Below are 12,500 nucleotides of genomic sequence, written 5' to 3' on the forward strand. Positions count from 1 at the left end.
TCATGACTTGTGAGCACCCTGATGGTCCATCCAGACTAGACAGCCTCCACCATATGCCACATCAATTCACGCAGGGAATTGTGAGTAACCATACCAAAGATTGTGGCCACAAATTAGACTGTTCACCTCAAAGCATTTTTAGCTCTGCCACCGAGGTTAAGGAGGTTATGTTTTCACCCCATTCTGTCTGTTTGTATGTGGGCAGGATATCTCAAAAGGTTGTGGACGGATTCGGATGAAACTTGGTGGACACGTTGGGCATGTGACAAGGAAGAATTGCTTCAATTTTGATGAAGATCCGGATCCGGATCTGATAATATTTTAAGTGATGCTTCACCATCGAGAGATTGGGCTAAACTAATATATAGTACGATATCTCAAAAAGTTGTGGACGGATTCGGATCAAACTTTGTGGACAAGTTGGGTGTGTGACCACGACAAATTGATTCGCTTTTGGTGAAGATCCGGATCCGGATCCGACGACGAGAATTTAAGTGATTCTTCACCATTGAGAGATCGAGCTCAAAAATGATATATAGCATGATATTTCAAAAATGCAATGGACCCGATATGTTCTTGTGGATCAGGCATTACAGGGTGGAGGTATGCGCTCTACCAAGTGCCCTTGCAGTTGTTTTATATATCTTTACACTCGCCTCTCAGCTGCCGAGCCTGGGTTCGAATCCAGACCCAGCTATAACTGCCATCCCGGTGGTTCACAGGCAGGGTGATTTATCAATGTGTGTGCCTACCCTTGGATAGACATAAACGGGAGATGCGTCTACCGACTCTTCACAATTGGTGGACGTTAACGATCCCACGGTGTCCTTAGCAAAGAGTAAGTGAGCTATCACCACCACCCTGAAGACATTATAAATTCCTGCCACAGTGACTGCTGGGAAGGCCATGGCAAACCACCCATAAAAAATAACCCTTGCCAAGAAACTTCCTCGGCAGCACCGACGCTCTGTAACAGAGTATGGTGCATCAAATCATCATCATATCTTTAATAGCTGATATAAACCCATGATGCGAGCGAATTCCCCCTTTCTCATTCTTCCCCCTTTTCCAATTGTGGTGTGGAATATTTAAATTGCCAGCTTAACATCCCTTTGGAAGAATGACATCCTCAATGAAGCAACACCCTTGTCTGCGAAGGACCAGGATGACAGTTTGTGCAGATAGAGCTGTGATATAAAAATCCAATAATTTGGTGACATATTTCATTAAATGATGGGGAATCTCCAAATGCTTACTTACTTATAGTACAGTACTGTCCTTGAAATTTCCACTTTAACGTTTTGTACGTTTGGTCATAAAGTTGTTTGAGAGCAATTCTGATTGATCATTTACTTCATTGGTACCTGGCTGTGTGACGTCATACCTGTAGATTCGATACCAAGTTTAGAAACAGCGGGTGCACATTTCGCATTCAGCCTTGAAGGAAGTATAAACTGTAAATACATTACCGTGCATGGTATACTTGTCCAAGCAACTCGTGAACTTCCTTCTGTGGGTTAATCACACGGCTGGCCTCCTGTCGTCCGGGATTCAGTCCTGCAGATTGGGAGACATTCCATCAACGAGGTTCACCCCCACACAATTAATGAACATATTTATTCCAAGCATGTCCCAACTATTTAATCAAGGAAAATATTGCATTATAGTGCTATGTGGACATTTTCCTAGCACAGGAACAAACGATGCTTGTGAGATATGTGGTGGGTGGTCCTTGTCCTTCTGGAATAGAACAACGTTCTGTATTTGTTAGGAAGAATATGAATGTTCAGGGCAAACATATTTGTCCTGAACAAGGTTACAGTAGCTGTAAACTTAACAATGACCAATGATGTCCACATGGTGATGGCAGGCTGGGGTCCAGAATGGTTTAGTTTGGCTTTGGCTGTGTTGTCCGTTTCATTGAGAATGTATCTCATCTTTTTGTCTCAAATTCAATCTATTTTTTTTTGTTGTTTTTGCTGAATAATCACCAAATGAAATATTGGATTAGAAGGACAGTCTGAGGAATATTACATGATCACATTCTTTGTTGGAGGGGGCAAAAAACATCGCTACAGATGGTCATCAGGGACATCTAACCTTTGATGGCTTGGGAGTAACACAGCAAATTGTGCAGATGGAGAAAGGTCCCCTCCTGGGACCATTTTGCAATTTCCATCAGATATGGCCATTATCAATTCAATATTGTTGGTATTCGGGTCGCTGCTCTTCCATCATTATAGGTGTTGTCATTTTCTGATTGATATAAATTATATATATATATATATATATATATATATATATATATATATATATATATATATATATATATATATATATATATATATATATATATATATATTTACACCAATATAAAACAAAGGGTGCATCTGTGTTTTTGTCTGTTCCCCTTCATAAGGACGATTTGAGGAGGGTTTTAAAGGGCAATCTTTTTAACAGGACTGTGTTCACTACAGTCGAATTTTTAGGATAAAAAAAAATGAAAAATATTTTTCATTTTAGGATAATTACGTCTCTTCTATTGGAATTGCAGACAGTGACTTATGAGCATATCTCAGGGTAGTGTACAGAAGCGTCAAAACACAACAACAATAAATCCAAGGTACAGGGAGGTGAAATTCACCGTATGTGATGTGCAAAAAACACACACACACACACACACACACACACACACACACACACACACACACACACACACACACACACACACACACACACACACACACACACACACACACACACACACACACACACACACACACACACACACACGTGGTCATTTCAGTCCAAAGGATGTCGAATAAATAAAGAAGACATAAGCACACCTGATGCTCAGCTGAGGCTTCATACGTTGGCATGCTCAGGAGGTTGTACCATCAAAATGAAACGTCGCAGAAGATAAATAAAATTGGGTCACATTTGTACATGTAGTGATTTAAAATAACACTTTTTCTTACTACAAAACATCGTATCTTACAGTCTCCTTGAATATTTAGAATAAAATAATTCCAACCCATGTTTTTGATTTGCTTTTATACGAAGAGATATATTTCTCTATATATATATATATATATATTAGCAGAGTAAGCTTACACAAGTTAACCAATAACGAACCGTGCTTTACCATTATGTCAGGTCACACATCTGCATTTGATTATAAATTTATTTATTTTCATTTATGGATGCCTTCCGACTATTCTGTGATTTTCCCCAGTGTATTGCCCTCGATGTCCATCGGCACGCTAAATTCCAGGTTTCTACATCACATGGAAGGTACCGATCTTGAATATCAGTCATTGAGTCAGTGAGTCAGAAAGTGCTTTATATATTAGACTCATGGGATATGCTTACACATTGTGTAAGCATACGAATTGTGCTTCCCCATTGTCGCAGGTCACTCACCTGCATTTAATTTTTCATTTATTTATTTTCATTTATTTATTTTCATTTATTTATATTTTCATTTAAGGATGCTTTCCGACAGTTCTGTGATTTTTCCTGCTGTCTGGGCTTCAATGTCCGTCGGCACATAAAATTACCGTGCTTCCCCATCATGTCGGGTCACTCAATTGCATATTAATTTTTTCATTTATGGATGCTGGCTGACGATTCTATGATTTTTCCCAGTGTACTGGCTTCGAAGTCCATCGGCATGCAAAATTTCAGCTTTCTACATCACCCGGAAGATAACAATCTTGAATATGAATCAGTGAGTCAGTCAGTGGTTAAAAAGAGCTATATATATATATATATATATATATATATATACATATATATATACATACATATATATATATATATATATATATATATATATATATATATATATATATATATATATATATTGTTGTGGTTGACGAAATTCACAAACCACCATTCAGGTCCCTTAGGTGAGATATCTCGGTAAGTATATGTGTAGTTAGGCCCAAACCCGTTGTCTAGAGGGAATAAATGTCATTCATGCGGGCTGCGACTCTTCAGGATAGCCGTTTTTCTTTTACTATCTTTATTTTGGACCAGCCGCCATTACTACCACCACCAACCACGTCTCAACAGCCATCACAACAACCACCAACCACAACGCCGCTTCACAACAACAACCACCAACCACAACGCCGCTTCACAACAACAACCACCAACCACAACGCCGCTTCACAACAACCACCAAACACAACGCCGCTTCACCACAACCGCCACAACCTTAACCGTCACAACTCGCCACCATCGCATCCACACCATCTCGCGCCACTCGTGGGCACCGATACTGGACTCGTGCAGGGCGCGCACCGAGCAGCGTATTCAGAGACATCACAGACTTTCCGAAGAAAAACGGATCAAAAACGACTCACGCCCACTTTTGTTCCGTCCAATCGGTGAGCGAGGGGCGATTTGGCCCCGCCTCCAGGGCGTTGGAGGGCGGTCGCTATATGCAAATACATGGATCAAAAAGCATTCACGCCCACTTTTCCTCGGGCCAATGGGGAGCCAGTTAGAGAGGGGAAGGGTCGGAGGCAGAGGGTCAAGGGTGAAAGAGCGAAGCCACGGGGCTTATATAAACGGCTGCGTTCGTCAGTAAAACAGTTGTGCGGAGTTCAAGAGAGTCGTCGGTGGAGCTGGAAAGAAGTGGGAGAAGTCAAGAGTGAAGAGTTGGGGCGAGCCAAGAGAGGAGACGGAGAGGGCGAGTAGATGGAGCTGTGGAGAGGTGACGGCGGTGAAGGCGGACGAGGGGGTGCTCGCGTCGGTGCCGGGAGCTGCAGAGGGAGAGGCCAGCAACGCGACCGAGGTGGAGGAGGAGACGCTCGCCGCGGGACCCGAGACAGGGTGATATCCTCCTTCCCCCGAGCATCAGCAACCCCCTCCTGTTCCCCCCCCCCCCCGCGCTGAGATAGTGCGACAAAGGTGGCCCCTTTCCCACCCCCTACCAGACACTGTCTGCGAGGCCCGCGGAATTGAGGCACCACCGCCACTTCGCGTCTCATCATCAGACGGGTAGGCCCGACCCGGTCTCGGCCCCAGGCCCGTCTACCCCCCCTCATCCTGGAGGGTGGTTCTCTTTTCATTTGCTTTGGGAATATGTGTTGTCGGCGCCGTCTGTGAAGTAAAATTGTATAAGTGTTGCCGTGTGTCCGGTAGTCGGTTAGATCTGCATTGTTGCATTTGCTTTTTGTGTAATATTGCATTGTCTTCTTCTTTTACATGTGCTTTTGGTGGAATTGTATATGTGCGCTTTCCGTTCATCGCGAAATAAATGTGCTTCATGTTGAACTGTTTTCCCGCTTCGCTTCGTCTTTTCTTTCATTGAATCTCCATCTTGCTTCATGTAAAGGGTTGGTCGTGGGATAAAACGCCCGATAATTAATCGAACCGTCAAGGCCGACGAATAACACCGCTCGGTTATCCCGATAGTACGGAACGGGTCGCTTAAAGTGGCCCGTGTCCGAAGTCGACCTGCGGCGAGGTGCGATCGCCCGGTCTACCCTCCGTGTGGGTACTTAGGTTGGTCGAATTTGGCGAGCAACCCTATCCCAAGCGGGGGCCGATTGGCACGATCGTGGTGAGACCGAAAGGTCCACCCGTGACTAGTTCCCGGCGTTAGTCCGAGAGGGTCACGACTGGATTGTCCGTCCGGTGGGCGACGTGCCGCGATTCGAGTTACGTGGCAGTCCGCACGCCGGCGGGCGCGAAACCGCAACACTGGTGTCAGGTCGTGCGATACAAACTCATCGCCCTCCTCGCGGCACTGGTATCGGAGAACGGGAAAACGGGCTCTCCTGTCTCCAATTAAATTCACGGGAATCGGTCCAGGGGTGAGAGGAGCGACCCCCGATTCCCTCCAAATTACGAGCGAGTTAAAGTAACCCTTTAAGAGAAGCAAGATGGCGTCTCAAGGCGAGCGGGAGCCGGACGTATTAGAAATGGATGTAGAATGTGCAGGATCCATGGCTCAGGATGAAATCCCCGTGCAGGAAATGTTGGTTGTACAGGAAAACGAACTCGCCCAACTGAACCCAGAGCCCGAAATGGGTGCGGCAGCGGCCGCGGTGTATGACACCTCCCCTCCCCCTCTCCACCAAAACCCTTCCCCAACCCCTGCCGAAATGGCTCACCCAAGCGCACCCGACATGGCCCAGCTAATCACCATGCTGGCAAAGATGGATGCGAATGCACAAAAGATGAATGCGGATATGAAAAACGAAATGAAAGGCATGAACAAAAAGATGGATACAAATACAAATGAAATGAAAAATGAAATGAACAAGCAAATAAACGGAATGGAAGCAAACATGAAGGAGGAAATGAAAGAGCTGCGGGGTGAGACGCAGAACATGGGCCGATGCCTGCAGGCGGGCATGAAGGCCGTTAGCAGGGAGTTTAAAATGGCGACTCCACGTGTGGGAGCGAACGAGCTGGGAGGGGGTGCAACGACTGTCGGGCCCACGGTGGAGGCGGGTCAGGAGAAAGTAATTCGGGGGACGTGTTGGGCGAGGGTCGTGACGATAACCGAAAGGGAAAAATTAAATGGGGAGACCAAAACGTGTGAGACGAGACACGAGGTGACGACAAAGGAAATAAAAGTATTGGAGACAAGGGAGGTAAAGGGTGAAGAGTTGGCAGAGACACGGGAGATAGGAACGATAGAGGGAAGACTGCACGATGAAGACGGGGTAAGTGACGTACACACACACACGGAGGTAGTGGAGGACGATGAGGTTGAGCTCGCGGAGCGTGTAGGGACCCGGTGCGAGCAGCGGGATAGCCTCCTCCAGGAACGAGGGGAGGGAGTCTGCCCCCTTGAGGTGAGTCACGACCAGGTGAGTTCGGTCGTGCTTTGCGAGGTCGAGGGGAGGAGTGCTGTGGACAGGTGCACGGAAAGCTTGGGGGGTATAGAGGCCCCGGAGACTCTTGTGGGGACACGAATCCCCAGTGTGGTTGTCCCGGTGTGTGTGGTGCAAGGCGTGAGTGCGTCCCCGTGTGTGGAAGCGACCCCGTGTGTGAGTGGTGTGGTGGCGATGGTGCCAGAGTATGTGCTTCCCAGCACGCCGTGTATGAGTGAGGCACGGTGTATGAGTGAGGTGCGAGTGAGTGGAGGGCCGCGAGTGAGTGGAGCACCACGTGTGAGTGGTATGGTTTATGCAAGGGAGACCGTGTGTGTGAGAGAGCGGTATGTGAGGGAGATGTCGGTTGGCATGCGGGAGCACACAGCCGCGTCTCCCGGTGTGAATGTAATGGAATGGAGTGTGAGCGTCGTAACACGCGGGAGTGCGTGTGTGGAATGGAGGCGACGACGGAGATATGTGAAGAAAGAAAGCCGGGTAGCGGCTGTTGCTGTTTCGGGGACCGTGCCGGGTTCACCCAGCAGTGAGCACGAGGCCCGTGCTGTGCAACGCACGAGGCCCCGACGTGCTCGCTTGCGAGAGTGAAGTCCCGGTCCGGAAACGAGCGCGGTGAATGTTGCCGATCCCGCGACAGACAAAGTTTAGGCAGGATTTCGGATTTGGACCGGACGGGTTCTCCACGCGATCGTGTGTGTTAAGCTCCAACGGGCAAAGCACATGTGTTCGCATGGGGAACCCCTCGAGACGTGGGGCTTGTGTTTTTTTTTATGTGCACGGTGACGTCATGGCTGCACGTGGGGTTGGAATCCGGCAGGAGGGGTATCCCTGCCGGATGGTACCGTCCAAGGAGGGACGAGGTACACGTGCAGCTGCATGACGTCACGGGCAGGTGCAAAGTGCGCGAGCTGTGAGTTGCCGCGCTGGTGATGCGCATGAAAAAAACAAACAAAAAAAAAAAAAAAACAGTAAGCCTCACTTTTGGGTGCACAGGATTCCTGGGCAAGGGGTGGAAGACCCCCCTTGATCCCAGGGCACAGGATGGAAACTAGTTAGGGGGAAGGGTTAGCTTAGCTAGACCGACTTCATGGGGCAGGGGTAAGTCCTCATGGAGTCCGTGGAATGGATTAGTTGGAGGGATTGTAGCCAGATTTAGGTTGGGAAAGTGATTTTTGGGACATCTGAGGACATGGACAGACTTGTGAATGTGTAGAGGGGACGTAGCTTAGCTACGTAGTGTTAAAAGGAACGTGCTGTAGTTTAAGGGACGACGTGGGAGCACGAGTTAGTTAGGGGAGGTAGTTAGGAGGATGGCAGAGTTCAGCGGTGTGTGTGTTGAAGAGTTATGAGGTGGAGACATGTTGAGTGAGTGAGGCCAGCGGGTCTGTGTGAGTGGAGCGAATGGGGAATGCATGGTGCGATGAGTGATTGGGGGGAGGAGTGACTCCCGCCCAAGGGACCCCGGGGTCAGTGTAGAGTGAGTTAGGGGGTTAGTCAAATTTACAAAATGGAGGTCGTTTTGGTGTTGGTGGGAGTGTAGGCTCGAAACCCGTTTGGAGGGGTGCAGGAGCCCTGTTGACGGGCTTGGGAGCGTGGTTGCGAAAGGTGAGTATCGCTGAGTGGGTACCCCGGGCACCAGGCTAGTCGGCCGTGGTAGGCCAAGGGCCCATGGGGGGCCGGGATAGCGTAGTGGGCACGGGTGCGCCTGCTTGGTGCGGGGGCCCGGGGCGCCATTAGCCGCGTGGGCAGTGTTGTGGGCATGGGTGACCCTCGGAAAGGGGCCCGGGAAGCCAGCCTGCCACGTGTGCGTTTCAGGGGAGGTGCCATGGGGGGCACTCCCCGGTGTTAGGGAGCTGGTAGGCTCGGAGGCAGTGTAGTGCCCGGGGGTGCCATCGTCGGAGAATCGGCAGAGGGTCGTGCCTGCCAAAGGGAGCCACGTGTCCCAGCCATGAGACCGTGTGAGGGCACGGAGAGAAAATTGGGGGGCGAGGCCCGAAATTGTGAGGACACCAACACAGGCGACGGGAATCTGGGTTGTTAGAACCAATAGTTTAAGCGAGAGACGCTTGTTGAAAGCCCCGGGGTAGTTTAACAGTTAAATGGTTAGGGTAGATTGGAAGTGTACCCCTCCGCACCATCCATCCCCTCGCTCTCGTTGTGGGCCGCTGGACCCACTTCGTGTTATAGATCGCCGAACTCTGGGGAGGCCATCCTGAGGCTTCGTTGGGCCTCGACACAGGACGTTAGCTCTCCCTTATTCCCCTCCGGGAAGGGAACGTAGGGGTTGGGAGTAGGCTAGGTGACAGGATAGGTTAGCCGAACAAAGACGATAAAGGGGGTTAGGGGACGATTTATAGGGGGGAAGTAAAAAAGAAAATAAAAAAATAAGTGGGGCTAAATTGGGGTTTGACAAATTAAGGGAGTGGGTATGTACAGTGACAGGCAAAGGCGATAGGTGGGAGGGAGACAGGTAGGTAGGTCCGAGCCCGCCTTCCAAGTGGCCAGCACCACCGCACTCCCTCCACCAACCTCCACGGAACGGCAAAGGCTGGCCAACTTCATCTGCAGCTGCTGTGCTGCAAGGCCTGTGCCGGCTGGATTGTCTGCAGCTGCTGTGCTGCAAGGCCTGTGCCGGCCCGCTTCATCTGCCGGCTGGCTGTTTTTCTTCAAGGCCTGTGCCGGCCAGTTCATCTGCCGGCTGTGTTTGCCTGCAGCGGCCTTCTTCTGCGGGCTGTGTTTGCCTGCTGCCTTTGCCATGCCATGCCCACTGCCCCTGTTCACCAGCCCCGTTCAATTTTTGCTTTGCCCCCCCTGTTCATTTCCATGTGCGGCAGGATCCGCAAGGCAACAGTTTGCAAGCTGCGAGAACTGCCCTGTTGGCAGCCACAACACGGGCCTGCAGTGGCGGCCCGTGCACCGTGTTTGCGTCCATCCATTCATCCATCCATTCGTTGTGTTCATTGCGTGTGTCACTTGAGCACGGAGACTGTGTTTGTGCAGCCCATGCACGGTTGTGGTTCACTGCGTTCAGTTCAAAAGGGAAGGCCTTGGACTGCGTGTGAGCAGCCGGTCACGTTCCCCGTCACCTGCATTGTTGGAGCCAGAGACTGCATGTGAGCAGCCTGGCTCCCTGCTAACTGCTTTCTTTTTGCAGAGCTCATTGATCCTGGGCCATGGTTCAGTGTAAAATTTGTAAGTTAAGGTTAAGATGTACTGTACATATGAGTGCGCCCCCGGCATGTCTGTCCTAGCACCGGCAATTTTATTTAAGTCGTCCGTGTGAGTGAGTTTGTTTAGGTCGTTACTCAGCCCTCAGGTTATTTATTTTGGGGACACGAATACCATGAATGTCGCACTCAGGGATCCGTAGGTAAAATGTACTGGGGAAAACTACACATGATGGCACATGAAAATTTGACGACTCGGGACGAGTCTGTAAAAAGGGGAGGGGGTAGTGTTGTGGTTGACGAAATTCACAAACCACCATTCAGGTCCCTTCGGTGAGACATCTCGGTAAGTATATGTGTAGTTAGGCCCAAACCCGTTGTCTAGAGGGAATAAATGTCATTCATGCGGGCTGCGACTCTTCAGGATAGCCGTTTTTCTTTTACTATCTTTATTTTGAACCAGCCGCCATTACTACCACCACCAACCACGTCTCAACAGCCATCACCACAACAACCACCAACCACAACGCCGCTTCACAACAACCACAGACCACAACGCCGCTTCACAACAACCACCAACCACAACGCCGCTTCACAACAACCACCAACCACAACGCCGCTTCACCACAACCGCCACGACCTTTACCGTCACAACTCGCCACCATCGCATCCACACCATCTCGCGCCACTCGTGGGCACCGATACTGGACTCGTGCAGGGCGCGCACCGAGCAGCGTATTCAGAGACATCACAGACTTTCCGAAGAAAAACGGATCAAAAACGACTCACGCCCACTTTTGTTCCGTCCAATCGGTGAGCGAGGGGCGATTTGGCCCCGCCTCCAGGGCATTGGAGGGCGGTCGCTATATGCAAATACATGGATCAAAAAGCATTCACGCCCACTTTTCCTCGGGCCAATGGGGAGCCAGTTAGAGAGGTGAAGGGTCGGAGGCAGAGGGTCAAGGGTGAAAGAGCGAAGCCACGGGGCTTATATAAACGGCTGCGTTCGTCAGTAAAACAGTTGTGCGGAGTTCAAGAGAGTCGTCGGTGGAGCTGGAAAGAAGTGGGAGAAGTCAAGAGTGAAGAGTTGGGGCGAGCCAAGAGAGGAGACGGAGAGGGCGAGTAGACGGAGCTGTGGAGAGGTGACGGTGGCGAAGGCGGACGAGGGGGTGCTCGCGTCGGTGCCGGGAGCTGCAGAGGGAGAGGCCAGCAACGCGACCGAGGTGGAGGAGGAGACGCTCGCCGCGGGACCCGAGACAGGGTGATCTCCTCCTTCCCCCGAGCATCAGCAACCCCCTCCTGTTTCCCCCCGCGCTGAGATAGTGCGACAAAGGGGGCCCCCTTTCCCACCCCCTACCAGACACTGTCTGCGAGGCCCGCGGAATTGAGGCACCACCGCCACTTCGCGTCTCATCAGACGGGTAGGCCCGACCCGGTCTCGGCCCCAGGCCCGTCTACCCCCCCTCATCCTGGAGGGTGGTTCTCTTTTCTTTTGCTTTGGGAATATGTGTTGTCGGCGCCGTCTGTGAAGTAAAATTGTATAAGTGTTCCCGTGTGCCCGGTAGTCGGTTAGATCTGCATTGTTGCATTTGCTTTTTGTGTAATATTGCATTGTCTTCTTCTTTTACATGTGCTTTTGGTGGAATTGTATATGTGCGCTTTCCGTTCATCGCGAAATAAATGTGCTTCATGTTGAACTGTTTTCCCGCTTCGCTTCGTCTTTTCTTTCATTGAATCTCCATCTTGCTTCACGTAAAGGGTTGGTCGTGGGCTAAAACGCCCGATAACACTGAACAACAAAAATTTTTTACTGGGGATGTGTAAAGTGATTTCGACTAATTTGGGTACGCTGATTTCAAAAATCATAACCGTTTTGCTGTATCACGTCAGGATTTTCAGTAACAGAAATATTCCCATTGCCTAGAAGTCAGGATTTCAATGAAATTTACAAAAATTCATTTATTCATTTATTTCATCATGAATGCTTCAAAATTATAGAAATTACAGAAAAACTCCACTAGAATGTAATTAAAAATGCTTTAGGCATTTGGCTTTGCGTTTGTGCTGCTCTGTGTCAGTTTCACGATGCAGGAACCAGCAGAAATCACCCATCATGTTCGGGTTGTGCCGCCCTTGGTAACGCGTCTCCATGAGTGAAATCTCTTGGTGGAATCGCTCGCCGTGCTCGTCCGAGACTGCTCCCAAGTTGTCAGGGAAGAAGTTCAGGTGCTGGTGTAGGAAATGGATTTTCAGGGACATCCTGGAGCCAAGTTTCCTGAAGGACTCCAGCAGCTGCTGCACTATTTCTTCATAGTTGTCCGCGCGCTCGTTCCCCAAGAAGTTGTCCGTCACAGCTATGAAGCTCCTCCACGCTGCCAGCTCTTTGGGGTTTAGAGTTGTCGGAAAAGTTTCGTCCTTCATAATCTGTCGGATTTGCGGTCCAACAAAGACACCAGCCTTGATCTTGGCCTCCGACAAG

The 12,500-nt window shown here is 49.7% G+C and overlaps 1 long non-coding RNA gene across 2 annotated transcripts in view; it reads right to left on the reverse strand.

Moving 5' to 3' along the window:
* The window catches only part of LOC147016996 (uncharacterized), a 103,533-nt gene that overhangs the window by 70,691 nt on the left and 20,342 nt on the right, over positions 1-12,500 (reverse strand). For both annotated transcript variants that reach the window (XR_015049301.1, XR_015049300.1), the window contains one exon: positions 1,470-1,557. This is a non-coding gene — a long non-coding RNA (uncharacterized LOC147016996). The remainder of the gene's footprint in view (positions 1-1,469; positions 1,558-12,500) is intronic.

The sequence above is a fragment of the Eptatretus burgeri genome, chromosome 11, assembly GCF_056783735.1.
Source record: "Eptatretus burgeri isolate ZD-2024b chromosome 11, Ebu_testis_v1, whole genome shotgun sequence".
NCBI classification, from domain to species: domain Eukaryota; kingdom Metazoa; phylum Chordata; class Myxini; order Myxiniformes; family Myxinidae; genus Eptatretus; species Eptatretus burgeri.